This window comes from Diadema setosum, chromosome 22, assembly GCF_964275005.1.
Source record: "Diadema setosum chromosome 22, eeDiaSeto1, whole genome shotgun sequence".
NCBI classification, from domain to species: domain Eukaryota; kingdom Metazoa; phylum Echinodermata; class Echinoidea; order Diadematoida; family Diadematidae; genus Diadema; species Diadema setosum.
Window position 1 is genome coordinate 13,279,147 of NC_092706.1, and position 17,653 is coordinate 13,296,799.

The following is a 17,653-nucleotide window of genomic DNA, read 5'->3' on the forward strand; positions in this document are numbered from 1 at the left end:
AATACGATTGTACAATATTATTGTATTCAGCTTTAAATATTTCCATTATGATGGATTTTTATACATGCATCTAAATTTCCGTACAACACTCAACTGTGTAAGTCAAAGGGAATTTGCCTGTACGTGTGGTGTATTCATTTTATTTATATTTCCCAGTATGTGTAATGAAAATTCTGCGTGGCATTCATAATGTGATTATATGGGACTCAATAAGATATCAACATTATCAGGTGCATGATAAGATCTATATGTGAAGTTTTACCAAATTAGCTACATTTTGATGCGCTCAGTGTATATGGGCATACACGTAATGACATAATCAACATCTGGACTTGCGTTTGATTAAAAAATCGTTATAAAGTGGACTCAAGAATGTGGCCAATCAGAAGCGTTGAAATTTAGTCACTTGTGCGCTCTTTATTTTTACGGTTATGCACTGGAGGGCAAAAAGTGCAACAAAAAAAAACATAATGCATTTTCACGTAACAATCTAGATTCTTCAGCAGAGCGCACTCGATTACATAGCGCACTCAATCACTTATCTACTGTACAAAACAATATCTAAGTTCGTATTCAGAATTATGCTTGGAACATTTCGTCGGGCATCTTGGCTTTTGCGCAAGTTCTACGTTTAGCTGACTGGTATTCACCCATGCATAAGGTAATGGAAAATCGTTCATAGACCCATTTTATAAAACAAGTAATGCATAGGCTTAAGTTCGTGGCGTTATACAACTTTTCAACATAAGGTATACAATTGATTTTTATCTGTCTTTTAAACCTATTGTGTCTTCATTGTTATCCGTCACTGCAAAACTTGAAACATGTTTGCAAGACCTGAAAATCTGGTTCCATTCCAAGAACTGCTCCCATCATGACAGCACCCCTAATTGGTGCTGACGAAAATCAGTTGTTTCTCCAAATTGTCCTATCACTCGACCCAAACCAGCAGGTTTCGTTTAATTCCTATTATAGCTAAATCAAAACTCTCAAAAGACGGCTCTCATGCGCATACAGAATGCTCTGCGCCTGTTGTTAGCAAGCTAGCCCCTTTTACACATTCACGGATCACCATCGCGGGTAACGGAGCATGAAGAGGGAAAAACCCCACTCCTTGGCCTCGAGACAAAATACTTTATTTCATTAGTGGAAACAAAATTAGCAGTCAGAAAAAAAAAAGATAATATTCATGCGCCTAAGACTTTAACCTTCCTAGTCAAGATAATCCTTTCAAAAGTCGAAACTATGATTATGCGTGTAATCTCGATCTCGCAAGCTGTGCTGAGCAGGACCAATTAGTGTTGGCTTGCCGCAGAACTGCTACTTTGTTACAAAATGTGTTTAATCTGTTGTCTTATCTTTTTTGTTGTTGTTGTTGCTTTTCTCATAGTCTGCCTGAAGTTAGGGTGTTTTCTTTTTCGTTTCGTTTTTTTGTTTGTGTGTCTTGTTTTGTTTTTTGCTGTTTTCGTTTTATGCCGTGGGCTCTTTCTTCGTCATGTTATCAGTTCTGCCGCGCAGGGCTGTCTCCGGGCTGTCCCATTTACAGTCAAGAGGACCGTTTATAAGTACTCGTCCCGCGTACACTGTACTTCAATTTTGAGGGAAGCGCCGATGCGGGAAAGTCCCGATTTGTCCATTGTGTTTATACAGCACGCCCTCTGTTGGTTCCAAAGTTCTACCCGCGCCCTCCGCCGTCGTCGCCGCCGCGCCAACCCTGAACGTATCGTTAGTCCACCCATTGCCCAGACCGGCGGGTATGCGATGCAGCGGCGGTACGTGTAACCGTGTCTATGCTACATTCATTGTCAACCTGTACCTGCTGGATATAACTGTAGCAGTTAGCTGAAGGTTGAGACGAGTACCAGTGACAGAGGCACGCGTTGTGCGACTTTTTGCTGGAATTATTTAGCTTTGGTGGATGTTGTGGCATTGCTGACATACTGTTTCTCAACATTTCTCGCCAGAAATACCGGTGATCAAAAGGTGAGTGTATCTATTGTCTATTTAAAAAGATATTCCTTTGTGTAAAAGCGAAATCCCGTGGAGTGTTACACACAGCGGCGACCACGTCCCTGCACACCCGATGGGGACACACGTCGCACCCTTCTCGGGTTACTTGCCGGGTAGATGATCGGCGAGAGCGCTAGAGCCGTATGCAGCTGTCAGTGTCAGTGCATGGGTGTACCGCCTGGAGTGGAGGGTTTGTGTATCCATTGTTGGTAGAAAATATTATTGTCTGCCTGCGTTGGACAAGGTGCCTGATGTACGCCCTGGCCTAGTCGTGCAAGGCTAGAAAGAAAGTAGAATGCCCCATCCCCAAACAACAAACAAGCAAGCAAACAATGCAGACCCTAATTGAAGGAGATATTTGGGCAGATGCTAGATCTATGTAACGGTTAAATATACATTTACCAGCCTCTTCCAGTAACCTCCAATATGTAGATCAAAATCAAATTCACAATGGTGTACATATCTAGAATCGTTTGTAGGCACAGACACTGACAGACATAAAAATATGCTTGCTGAGCCACCATAATGCAATGTAATCCAGGGTTGTTTGTTCGTTTGTTTGTTTTTAATACTCCATATTTGCCCGCTGTGCAAATGGCGCACCTAGATCGTGTATGTGTACACTTCATTGCAAAACTTCTCTTACAGTAACAGTAATGTCAGTCAAAGTAACAGTAAAATCTATCCTGATGTCACAAATTTGACAACTGCCACATAGACATGAGATTTTTGGGGTCATAACACAGCTTTGAAAACAAACAAACCTTTCGCTAATGTGTATTATACTATTAACCTGTTGAGGATGGGTCCCGAGTATACTCACTCGGACAGGTGTCTATGGGAAATGCATGTTGTAGCAAAATCAGTCCGTCCTCAGCGGGTTAGAATGGAAAACTAGTGATACAGTTCTTGTTCACAGCAGCTCCCATCTTTGCTATATTATATGTGCCATATCCCATTGTACCTGTACATGTAGCATCAGAAGGGACAATATTTCTAGGGTGAGAAATAGGCCTATCTGTTATCAAATCATATTTCTTGTATGCATGGGTGTATGCAAGGGGGGGGGGGGGGGGGTCGGGAGGGTCGTACGACCCCCCAAATTTTCAAAAGGTCCACTTTTTGTAAAAGACATTTTTGTTTTTTGAGGGCTTTTTACTCTATATAGGCCTACAACTGGGAAAAAAAAGTGACCGGTGTTCCAGCAAATTGTCAAAAACCTCGTAAATTTCGTAACTTAGTTTTAATATGCCATAATTTACCTTATTTCTAAGCCGCACTGCCATGCCGAAAAAGTCACTTTTGTATGCACCAAATGGCCCCATTTTAAGATATAATATTCAGAAACTCCCTACCGTGGGAGGGGGGACACCCCCCTCCCACACCCTCCCCCCGTTCGGTCGCTCCGCTCCCTCGCAAAGGTAAAGGTCCAACAATTTTGATTACGACCCCCCCAGAAAAAAATCCTGGATACCCCCCTGGTATGATAGCAATTTTAGTCTTCATCCCTTCACCCCTGCTACACTGTATGTTCATTGTTATCACAGAAAAGGCCCCCCTGCTCACCATTCAGTGGAAATAGTTACAGTTTTTGTATGGTTTGGGTGATTTTATTTACAATGAATGTCTAAGCCCTGCTTATATATACACATTTTGCAGACTTTGAAACAACCTTAAATTCTTTCCTCTTCCTAGTGAAGGAAAACTTCATCAGAGTTAGAACTAGCTGAAAAACCGTCATACTCGTACAATTATATCAAAGGATTTCTAATGCTAGACCTGCAAAGCATTTAGTGTTATGATCAGCATTGAAACTTTACTCCTTGTTCAGAATGTTGATTTCAGTGAATAGATTGAGTGAAACAAAAAATATCATTAAAACAATATGTTATAAAATAATGTGAATTAGTGAAGTTTGTTGTGTTACATGATTTCATAAAACAGTCATAGAACAATGTGATTCAACCTGTATACAGTATAGATGCATTATGTGCAGGTGTATTTGATATTTCCAAAAACTAGAACATCTACCCTCATCTAATTTTGCTTTAATGTGGCAGAATTGTCAACAGTGTTCTTTGAAAACATGTCAGATGCTGTGTAAACTTTCATAAATTTCATTTCTCTCTTCTGATTTTAATTTCACATGTTATGTTCTGTGATATATTATGTTTTATTTCATCAGAACATAATAGAGTGGATCTCTCTATGAAAGACTTATAGACAATCTTATCTATGTCATGTCTTCGAGAAAAGACAGTTATTTGTTATGGATTGTAATTAAGTGGTACAAGTAGATGCTAGGACTTTACTCTAATTTGGTATATCTGCCAAATTGTTCTCAGAAAACGTGCCAAACTTCATGTAAAAATCCATATGCTTCTCTGATCCAATTTTAATATTGGTAATGGATTGTAATGAAATGAGAAGTGGATGACTAGGACACACAATGATCTTCAAGACATGAATGATCCTTGAAATAAAAGTGAAAAAAAAAGAAGGAATTGTATCAGTGCCCATTTACACTATACAGTCAGCTCTAAGTATACACCGTAAGTCAATGGCATAGTTCAGGTGGAATAATTGGCTAAGTTGATAAAAAGTCCTATGTACAAGTCCAAACATGTTATTCCTGTGTAATGCGGAGAAGATGAATGCCGCCAAAGTAAAATATTGTTAAAGCAGGTGCATTTTCCTCTGTCCCATCATGATCGACCATTGTGTTGACTGAATTTCATTCGTAGTACACAGTGTTACTTAGTATTCTCATCTAGATGAGCATATTATGTATACTGTACAAGGAGAGTTTAGGGGTTTATACCTGCCACATTACAAGCATGAATGTTTGATATCACTGAGGATAGGGAGTAATATAGGAAAATCACACATAGTCATTGCCTTTACCGAAACCCTACCAAAAAAGAAAAAGAAAAAGGAAAAACCAACTAATAATTTTCTGTATACTGTAAAACAAGGAATGTTCGCGTGCATTTGAATTTCGCGAATTTCGCGAGCGCCAAGATTTGCGAAATTAAGATGCATGCAAAAGTTCTTGTCTGTACTACATGTATATGCATTAAATGCCAGTGGCAGTTCACAAAAATTCCTTGCTGCGAAAAAGGCCTTTGGCTCTAATTTGCAAAAATTTCATGCCTCGAATATGTCATGTTTGACAGTATACATGTATGGTGTATACATGTGCTACGGTTGTCACTAATGTTAATGCACAATGCACTGTCCCAGTGGTATGGATACTGCACATAACAAATGCTTCTGTGGAGTAGTGTCATATGATTTTTTTTTTCAATGTATTTCAAAGCTTTGAGTACTTGAGCTTCTCAGGCACTAGTAATGTCTGGTCATACTTTTTTTTTTTTTTTTTTCTGTACCCTCTGGACACCATGGCCCGAATTCACGAAGGTGGTACAAATGAAACCATGGTTTAAACCATGGACAAAAACCATGGAGCGCGAAGTGTCGCATGGAATATTTCGTCACGAAATCAGTCATTTCGTCAATGAAATTATGTAACAAAATGACAACATTTTGTAACTAAATGAACATTTCGTCCACGGAATGATAATTTCGTTAACGAAACCTGTCATTTTATCGACGAAATGACCAATTTCGTAACAAAATATTCCGTGCGACAGTTGGCACTCCATGGTTTTTGTCCAAGGTTTAAACCATGGTTTTGTTTGTACCACCTTCGTGAATTCGGGCCCATATGACTACAATGTGGTGAATGTATTCACTGAGAATCACACATGTAGAGGTGATGCCTGCCAATTTTGAGAATAGCCAAACCCTGAAGTAGTATGCAATTGATGTGTGTATGTGTATTTGTGTGTGTGTGTGTGTGTGTGTGTGTGTGTGTGTCTGTAGCTGTATTTTTGATGTAACCCAATGATATGGCCCCCAAATGTTAATTGAAATACAAGCAGGGGAACTCGAGGCGTTGCGGTGAATAATATTGTCAATGCCCTCATTTTCTCACAGCGTTCCCTCCTTTTCTCTGTGTGTCTCTGTCGGAAGGGGGGGGGGATTCAGACTGCTAAAAAACTTCATAGTTTGCATTTTATTCCTGAAACATTCTAGAAATTGTGTTTTATGAAAATTAAAGAGCACCAACGTCATAACAAAATGAATACAAGTCTTCACTGAAAGCTGACTGCAAATGACATTTCAGACTACACGCTGTACATCTCTGTCTTTGTAGGCTTTCAATCAACTGTATGCAACTAAAATAAAAGCCAGTTCGAAGTTAAAGGGATAGTATAGTTTTGGTTGAGACCTAATGTCAGGTTTCTAATGTTTTGGTGAGATAATGAGAAACCTCTTATGAAATATGAAAGAGCATGTAATTCTACGAGGAATTGAATGTTTATTTGATGAAAATTGGTTTTGAAATGGCTGAGATATCCAAAAATGAGCAATTCTAATGAAGTGTGGGACCCACACTTTATTATGATCATTTTGTTTTACTTTGTTTTTGGATGTTTCAGTCATTCCAAACCCGATTTTCATCAAATAGCGTAAACTTTGAATTCCTCTTAAAATGGTATGCTCTGTACTATATCATAAGTGTTTTGTTGGTATCTCGCAAAAATTTAAAAGCGCAATTTTCATCTCCACCAATACTGGACCATCCCTTTAACTCATGGGCACATAGGTCCAAATGACTTTTCTTTTTTTTTTCTCAGTCGGTTAGGGGCACTTCACTCGTTTTAGAGAAACATAATGCGTAAGCTTTACATAACAATTTATGGAATTCATTGAACCTGTTCAAACAAAGAATGAACTTGCGTAGACCAGATCACCAGAATGATCCATCAATTAACACTTAGGAAAGCATCCATTTCATTATTTTGCATTGAATGTATTGACAATCTCTTTCTATTGATATCGCCAAATGCCACTTTTGCTGTCAGATGGTGAATGTGCTGGCAAGCAACATTTATAAGGATTACATGAATAATCATTACATCACAGATGCTTATCCCAGTGAATTTAAAAACCAAGATGCCTGCTGGTATGAATGACCTTTCTTCTGCTCATGCGCAAAGTGGAACTGCGAACTGGCTTATAGAATAGCGTATAACGGTGAACTGTTGTGCATGCACTGAATTGAATTGTGGTATGAATCCTGTATACGCGTTGACTAGGCAGTTGGCTGAAAGAATTATGTAATTGCCTGATATTCTTCTTCAAATGGGGCCGCTTACAAGAGCCTGTTTTGTGCGCAATTTCCAATGCATTACAGAGATTCTCAAACATATTCCATGTCGGACCATCCTTGGCAATACACATATTCTTCAGACGATGTGATCCATTAAACATGCAAGTGTATCAGAGTACAGACTGATAAATGCAAGCATTATGAAGTATAGTGAATGCAAGGTCAAGTTGAGCTCCCCTCATCAATCCTGTATCAGATGTTGAACTTTTCAAACCTCATCCAGGCATCCAGAATTGGAGCAAAAGTGGACAGGGGAAAAGTTCTCCATGCTTGGTTTGAGATTTGAGACTTTTAAGAAATTATGTCTTTTAGAGAAAAGCTGTACTTTCTCTCGTACGATAATACAACATGTGCATCTCGGTTGTGAAGTATGCTTAAGCACATTTAGAAATGAATTTCGTTCAATACAAATGTATAACGTTATAGTTAGAATGGAGTTATTTGGCTGCTTTTCTGTTTTAATGTGTTCAGTCAACAGAACAGATTTTAGTCTATTATGATATTACACTGGATAGTGGGTAATCAAGTGAAATTCGTAGTGGGTGAAATCTATTTACCCTGTCATCAGTAATATAAGGATATTGGTCGACAGATCTCCTGTGATGACAATTAATTAAAAGCATTAAGTGTTTTCACAAGTGCTTTTAATACTACATGTACCTACACTGTACATTGTATAGAATATCATACTTCATACTATGATAAATGGAAGAATCTACATATAGTAGATTTAAACTCAAACTTGAGCTCTACTTGTACAGTTTTACATCCCCTCCTCCAGCACTGGTATATGACCTATTACAATATATGAATTTAAACTGCATTGTGTCACAGTGGAAATAGAAGTGCTTGCAAGCATGAAAATGCAGCCTGTTTGTGACTGTCTTGTCAGTTTATTTTCCCCCTATTATTGTGATTAGCTGAGGCATGTGAAGTGTTCGCCCTGTAAATCTGATAGATTAAACCTGTGAATCAGATAATTCATTTCACAGCCGGGTGTGCAGTGCTCGGCTATGAGAAATCCGCATCGATTTTCCCCCTGATCCGTGTCAGCTTTGGTTCGTCTCCGCTAAACCAAATGATGCCACTCTCTCGTGCGCAGAATGAAGATCGCCCCCCAAAAAGGCAACATGTTAATCCAGCTAGCCTGTCATTCCAGGCTCGCAAGTGTCCACAATTTCGTCTTCAAAACCCACATGTAAAGAACACCGACTCAATAAATGTCCTAAAAATTGTGTGAATAGATCCTTTTTATAGAGTTGTACACTTTTTGTAAATTCAATGCAGTTCTTTTTGTGGATAACCACTGCTCATTTTAATTGAATCACATATTACTCTTTGTCCGTAAGCAAAGAATAATTTCTGAGAGCTGAAATTGTGTGAAATTCTGTGCTCCAAGTATTCTTTGTTGCTTTTAAGCTCAACTCTTCTTTCTTTTTCTTTCTTTTTTTTTTTTTTTGGGGGGGGATAATTTTCCCCAATTGCTATCAACAGTTGAAGCTTATTTTACAAGCTTACTTTATGTAATGATGAGTCATGTCATTCCTTATCTAGATGAATTATTCTCTAATTCTTAAGAGCTACACCTTATGCTGTATCTCATCCAGAATGGGTTGCAAAGAATTCAATAGTCCAAAGCTCTCATTTTGTTTCATTGCAGTAGGGTATGTATTCATAAACTGGGGTGTTTTTAAATGTTTGAGGGCTATTTTCTGATGCACACCGAGTCTGAAGTGACCAGACTAACATCACACCCCCCCCCCCCACTTCTTTCATGAGCTTTCAGCTATTCTATTCAGGCCATGTTCCTTAGCAACACTGTAGGATGTCAGAGCTTTGTTACCATGGAAACTGGGATGAATTCTTTTTCAAGCCATTCATTCATTCATAAAGGCACGTACACATCTCATATGGGCAAGAATTTTTTCCTCCCTCTTGTCCCCAATGTAGTGGGCATTTAATATGCTGTGTATGGATTTACTCCTTGTCATTCATATTAAGCCAAAACTGTTGGCAGAGAAATTCTTTTCCTGTCATGGTAATTTGATAATGATTGTAATTTTGTAGTGAACTTTCATAATCAAATATCCTCAAAATGTTGGTTGAATGCAACTTTCAGAGGTCACAGTTATTGTGTGTTTCTTGCCTACTTCACAAAATTGAAAGAATGTACGCTTTTATGTGCAGGGAATAGTACAAAACATAATTCTAGAATTTTGCCATTTCAGAATTTGAAAAGTACTTGGCATATGAGATATTTACCAAGTGTTATAATTACATTTTCAGTTCAGTTCAGTTTATTTTAATTTTCACAGGGGTCCTGCTTCAGCCAATGGCTGTTCTTCAACTGGTCTACCATGCCGATAAAGAAAGCATTAATACATACAGGAACATTATAGAATAATAACAAAAATGAAATATATAAACAAAGCCAAGAATATAATATATTGAAGAGAATACAAAGGAGACCCAAAACCTACCCTTCCCACCACCCCATCCATTCATAGCAAAATAATATTCTTACTTTATTCTTATCAATTTTCATTCAATAGATTCAATAAAATTAAATGCCATTCAGTCCAACACCTACGCACAACATCTTAAATCCAGCGAATTACACATTTTTCAAGTTCACAGGAAGTTGATTCCATTACCTAATTCCCTGTTTGATAGGCTTCTCCAATACTCCAACCAATTGTTGGCCTTTTATAGATAATTTCATTTTATGTAGGATATTTGTTGCACCCATTTCAACACAAATAATTCCTTTTGATACAATCTGTTTATTATTTCCGTTTACACGTATCCTGTCTGTACATGGCAAATTTAAAGACATTGAAGATGCTTACAATGTATTTTTTTACTCTATATTCCAATCTTATTTAACTAATCTAAGGAAATCATGGAACACTGCATCCAATTCCTAAATTATATTCCAGTCATTATTGGTTTTGTTTTTTTTTAATCAATATATCCAATCAATGCAATACAAAAGACAAAATATAGTGTAAGTGTTATGTAAATGTATTCATTGAATATTCCAAAAACTTTTGACACATCAAGCGTCTTCTCCACTATTTTGGACAATGAATTTATAGTAAGACGATGACTCCATTTTTAGTGCTACCTACACGATGACTCCATACTTTACTCCACATGATGACTCTGTTCTTAGTGCTTACTATATAGTGGTGGTAATAATGCATTAAAGGGATGGTACAGTATTGGTGGAGATGAGAATTGGGCTTTTAACATTTTGCTAGATACCAAGAAAACACTTATGATATAGTACAGAGCATACCATTCTAAGAGGAATTCAAAGATTGTTTGATGAAAATCGGGTTTGGAATGACTGAAACATCCAAAAACAAAGTAAAACAAAGCGATCGTAATAAAGTGTGGGTCCCACACTTTATTAGAATCACTCTTTTTGGGATATCTCATCCATTTCAAAACCAATTTTCATCAAATAAACGTTGAATTCCTCATAGAATTACATGCTCTTTCACATTTCATAAGAGGTTTCTCATTATCTCACAAAAAAATGTTAGAAACCTGAAATTAGGTCTCAACCCAAACTGTACGATCCCTTTAATCTCTTCTTTTCATCTTTTGTGTACTGGAACTAACACATAGACTGAAATTTTTATCAAATGTCCAAATATGCACAGATACATGTACATACAGTAGATCTAAGTATATGATATTGGAGAAATGGATATGCCGACATCTCACATATCATGCCAGGTGCCTGTGCATAATATCATAACATCATGATATCAAGAAAGAAGACTAGAAAAACATAAAATATATTTCATACTGTGTATACTACTCATGCACACACACGCACACACACAAACTCACTCCGAAAGCACAAGGTACAGCTATACAAGCATCGCTGAAGAAGAGTGCCACCCTGGAGGTGTCGGACAAACCACCTGATAATTACCACTGGGGTACAAATTCATCCATCCTATCCTCCCAGCTTCTTTCTCCCTTCAAACCCCTCCTACCTCACCCTCACCCACCCCCCCCCCCATCCCCTCATCCTATTCTTGCTGAAGATGCGAAAAGATGAAAGGCAATTTTTGCTCCGTGTCGCCATCATTTGATTCTGGAGGAGGGAAAGATTGAAAATACACGTAGGGCACGAAAAAAAATTGGCCCGCAGCCGTGCCATCACTCAGGCTGCGGTACGATTTGCACGCTGTCATAGTGTGATGTATTTGCCAGGGGGAGGGATGCGCCTCGAGTTATAATAGCAAGGATGTTTTCAGTGAGGAGGATCTTGCCTCGGGTAATGTGAAGCTACAGTAAGGGATGCCTTACCTGTAGAGCTGGATGTTTGTGTTGAAACTTTACAGCAGGTAGATATGATCAGTTCCATCAATGGCATTCTTGTTGTTGCTCTAACACAAATTACAGCCTGTCGGTATAGTGTCTGTGCACTGTAATCCTCAGCACGTTCATTCATACAGTATGCAGTGTGATCTGCCCAGTACAGTGTACAATGGGCTTGAGAACAATTGCATGATTATTTCACGTGTACGCGTACACCTGCGCACCTGTACATCAATGAGCATGACATGTTTCACAAATAAGATCGGTACAGTACTTCATTATACGCTAATAATAATACAAGGTCTGGAAAATGATAATTATTATTTACTTGACCGTACAATTGCAATATATATTATAACATAGATACAGGGATACATGCATGAAATGTACATGTAAGGATATTGCATTTCATGAATTTTATGACATCACATCTTATTTGTTATTAAAAAGCACATGAAAACAACTGTATCTAAACAGAAGTAGAGTGTATAATGCAGTCATTAAAAAAAAGATTAACAAAAAAGAAATAGAATGCAGTGAATATTTGAGTAATTTTGATTGAGTGAGTGCCAGTCATCAATTCCCCCTCTATCCTTTGACTACAAAATTTGTTAGTTATCATAGTTGTAATACCCTGCTGGACACACAGTACATACATGTACCCATGTATGTATACCTAACAAGTGTCTTACAGGGTCACAGTATGAATCATAGAATTACAAAGTTTTGTCATTTTGAAGTTCATGCAGGCATCATGGAGAAATACAATGATATTTGGTAGGCTCTACAAAGAGAAACTGCATGCAGATTTCTACAATTACAGTGTACATGTTGTTATATTTTTGATGTGTGTGTTTTATTTTTGTGTGTGTTGAATTGTGTACCAGCTTGAGCTGTGCTGTGTGCTAGCATACATTGTTTTCTTTCTCCATAAATTTCCCCTAAAGAATGAATTTAACATACCCATACCTAGTTGCTGTCAATGGCAGGCTGGCATGCTCCATTGCACCCAGAGGAATTTCAAACACTCAAGGTGTGAGGGTTTTATCAATGTCAATATTGACACAGAAGTGATGTATGTAGTCTTAGATTTCCTAACCTTGATGTTGTTAATACTGTCTTCTTTCTATGCTAGCATCTGCATACATGTACATAAAAGAAATAGTAATCTATATGAGCATTCTAGATAAAGTTCACATTTTTGACATTTTAGATGCTATATTGTTGTTGACCCCTAAAGGGGATGACTAGTAACTGATCAGTGGAAATGATTGTTCCAATCCTTGTGGGATTCATTTAAGAGTACATTATATCGTTAACGATCACCTAGACACTGTACAGGCATGCTAACCTGGAAACACTGAACTGCACATTACTTGAATATGAGACCATTCTGCAGCAAATACTCTTCACACAACAATAGAAATATAATGTACTCTTAAATGATTCCCACAAGGATTGGAACAATCATCCCCCAGCATTCCCACTGATTCCCACTGACCAGCTACTAGCCATCCCCTTTGAATGCAGAAATTTTCATGGTACATTTATTTTCGTATATTTTTGTGTTACATTCGGCTTGCACGATTTCTTAAACCCATGAAAATATCTTCACAATTTTATCTAGACATTTTAAATAGGCTGAAAATTTTGCACAGCGTGAATTCAAGAACCCGCGAATATGTTTTTGTGCTGCGCAGCGCCAAAAATTAATTGTGCCAAATACTGACTTGTACAATATTAGAACTAAAGAGGTTCTTTGATTCAATATATTTTCATTGCAGTGTTCCTTGTGATAGCTTTCAATGAATCTGAACATAATTTTTAACATGTTTCATATCTAAAGTATTGTGTAGTATTCATTTGAATAAACTGTTCTTTGAATTCCAGGGAACTGTTTTTTTGTGTGTGTGTCATGCAAATTTTGAGTAGCTAAATTGATAGAGTTATTGGTAATTTCAAAGTGCCTTTTATGTGTCATGTGATTATTCTCAATATCACAATGATCAAAATGATAATTGCACTGATACTAAATTAATGATAATGATCATATGATACTTAAAGGGAAGGTAAACCCAAAGAGCAATGTGGATTGAGTGAAAGCAGCAACATTAGTAGAACACATCAGTGAAAGTTTGAGGAAAATCGGACAATCGATGCAAAAGTTATGAATTTTTAAAGTTTTGGTGTTGGAACCGCTGGATGAGGAGACTACTAGAGGATATGACGTATGAGTGGACAACAATACAAAGAAAATATAAAGGATATTCAACAAAAATTCACTTTTCTAGAATTATGAAAGAGCAGTGGACCAACCGCTTTCAGAAAGCAGGGGGAATAATTGCTACCCTTAACATATGTCAATATCAAGTTGATGGAATTTGTAATTTTCATGAAAAATGGATTTTTGTAGTATTTTCTTTATATTTTCTTGATATTCTAGTCCACTCATACGTCATAACCTCTAGTAGTCTCCTCATCCAGCGGTTCCAACACCAAAACTTTAAAAATTCATAACTTTTGCATCGATTGTCCGATTTTCTTCAAACTTTCACTGATGTGTTCTACTAATGTTGCTGCTTTCACTCAATCCACATTGTTCTTGGGGTTTATCTTCCCTTTAAGGAAATGATAACTAATATTATATTGTTATCACTATTATTGTTATATTTGTTTTCTTAACTGTTAAATACATTAGATATCATAGTAAATGTTATATGAGAGACAAGAAGATTAAAAAGGATAACACCCAATGGCCTGGAGATAAGACTAGATGGATGCTTGGGGGGGGGGGGGTTGGGGAGGGATGCAGCTAGGGGTGATGACTGGCTAGGATTTGTCGCAATTCAGGCAACCATAACTCATTCTTTTAGACAGTGGATGAACCTCAGCCCAAGCCATTCCTGAGATTGTACATGCTCATTGCCTTCAATGCTTCTCCCACAAATACATAACATTCAGGAGAGATTTATTCAGTCTGGAAGATGGATTAAGAAGGTTCTTGCACACATAGACATAGCACATTGATTATTCATTTATAATCTACATGGGATTCTCTTTTTCTTCTTTCCCCCGGAAAAACACTCATTAATCAGGTTCTCTGGGGACATTGTACAGTAGTTTAGGATTATGATTCTGTGTAAATAGATGCCTAGCACAATATCTAGGTTTTTTAAAGTAATAATTTTCGTTTCTTTTTGTTTTGCTTTTGTTTTGTTTGTTTTTTTGCATTGTGGTCAAAATGTAAAGAATATATGAACAGTGGCATCATTTTGCAAGTTGCCATGGAAATCATTTCAGCCATGTTGAGATTATTCTTGTATATTGTTCAGAATGATACAATTACAATGTGAATTGGGCATTATTAGAATGGGTGGGTTTGTATATTTCCCGGAAAGAAGTGGTGCATTGAAACTACACATTGTGGTCAAAATGTATAGAATACATGAATAGTGGCTTCATTTTGCAAGTTGCCATGGAAACTATTTCATCCATTTTGAGATTATTCTTCTATAAATGTTCAGAATGATACAACTAAGTTGGGCATTATTGGAATGGGTGGGTTTGTATATCATAAGAAGTGGTGCATTGAAACTAATCAACAGCAACAACGATGTGTTACAAATGTATGATGATCAGAACTCTTGTGACTTTAATGCTGTTGATTATTCCTGTTGGTTTTCTATTTCTTCTGGTTCATAAAGACATTTTTCGGTGTATCATTTTTTAAAGCAGTTTGAATCTGCAGTCAGATGCCTTTGTCTCCAAAGAGTGTTTGAGATACCGGTATTACATTTGTATGTTAGCCGGTTCTTTATCAGCCATATTCCAGTCATACTTGTATAGCTGTAGATGATAGTCCTGTGTGTGAGGTCAGGGTCAAATGTCATCATGCTTTGACTGAAGATGCACTTTGCAGCTTTAACCTCAGAGTGGGAATGTACAGAAATCATTCATTTCATGTGAAATCCAAAGAGTATTAGAAAGCCTGCCGCACACTATACAACTCACAACTATATGACCTTAAGACCATAAGACCCAGTCGTACGACCTACCAATGCACACTACTAGTGTACGACCTGACCTTATGAGTAGGCTCTCGTGATTGTTCTGTCTTCAGTAGATTTTACCGATGAGTACTGAAGCGCACGCAGTCCACTGCGTTTGCTTGCATTCTACTGTATCTTGATTAGCTGAAAGCCCACGACTGGTCGTGGTCGTGGAAATTCAACATGTCAAATCTCTTCGACTGGTGCTAAGACCCAGTTGTACGACTGGAAACTGGCAAGACTGGTGATGGCACACTTCTGGTCTTTCGGTCGTATGACCAGTCGGATCGTAGGGTCCTATAGACCGATTCAAGCAACTGTTCATGGAAGTGCGCCCTCTTAAGGCGACGCCATAACTGGGGGCCAAACAGGCCGGGTCGGCAAGCGCCCTGCGTGCGTGGCAAGGATGCCGCCAGCAGCAGCCAGTGCTTTTACCACCCGGCGCCAGCCGGCCAGCTAGCTATATCTGGCACTGGCAGCGATCGACGCATCTGGCTTAGTGACAATTAGAGTCTACATTTTTTTTTTTCCGCTAGCTGAATAAATATAAATAAAATTAAACAACTTGTACCGACTGTGAGCGAATGGGTAGATGACATACGGCTGTAGCCAAAACTTGAATTTCAAGGTAAATATCGGTACGATCTGTGAATGTTTGTACTTCTAGACTCTATTTCTTTGGCGATGACTTGGGTACTCGCGTGTAAGCCCCGTATATTCACATTTGTGTAAGAGAATAAAAACCGCTGGGGAGAATTTTTGCTAGGCGCAGGCAGACGTCTTGCTAGTAAGCCCAGACTGTTGACAAGTTAACTGATATAATTAAATACAAATAATGAATAAGAATCTTGAGCTAGATATAGATCAGTTAACTTAACCTTTTTAGGGCAGGCTTTTGCCTTTACTCGGGAGTGTCGGGCCAGCAGGGTAGAATCTGTCTAACGTTAGATCTTGTCTAGAAATCTAGGCAAGAGTCCAAACTAGATCTAGACCTATTGACTTCTAGAACCCTACATCCTATATCATTTTCGGTTGTCGATAACTTCAGGCAAGCCTAACAAAGTAAACCAAACGGAATATAAATCTAGGCGTTTCTAACGACTACGTTGCCTGATGTGTACAACCAAAACTTCTACTGTTTTAGGTCTAAGTAACCTTGCATAACATCACGCTAACGCCTAATATTATAATCTACAAAAGTGATTTTTAAATCATACTTTCTTAGTATGATTACGAAACGGATATGTTTGTCACCCTCCATGGTTTAATATTTATAAGTATCACTTTATCAAAAGTCAAATTCAGAGTTCCAGGACAAAATTGAATAGTAGACATAGTTTGTTTCGAAATCTGTGCATTTTTTATACCGTTGTATTTCACTTAATTGTCTTTAATTCTTGCCTTAATTTATCATGCGTCAGCGGTGTCTGAATTTCACACACTGCCGTGCCAGCTTCCATTTCCATTTTTTCTGTTATTTGTGCACCCAGCAACTGCACAATATGTTTTCCTGATCCTTCCTTTGAAGCTTTCATTGTAGATCAATATGTCTGAATCACTCATATCAATTTGTCCAAAAGAAAAGCATTAAAAGCCGCTGAATGACTTTTCCGACAGTGAGTAAACAATCACAATATTAGTGCGGCGGTCGCCGGCCGCGGCGCAGCGGCCAGGCCCGGCTAACTGTGCGCGATGGGTACGCTAGGCTGCTGAGCTGCAAGTGCAACTCGCTGGGTAGCTAGCTCGCTGGAAGCCCCCGTTGGCCCCCAGTTATGGCGACCGTTATAGCGCCGCTAGCGGCGGTAGGTGAATCGGTTTATAGTGTGCGGCGGTCTTAAGGAGGGAACTATTTTATGCATACAGTGACTGGGGTGAAAAGACGGATGTCAAGATCAAAATTCACTCTGATTTCCGTAAAGGTGCAATCTGCTTTTTGTTTTACTATGGCATCCAGCATCTGCTCTGAGGAAAGTCAAATGATTTATTCAGTATCATCTGTAAGCAGAAATGAGTA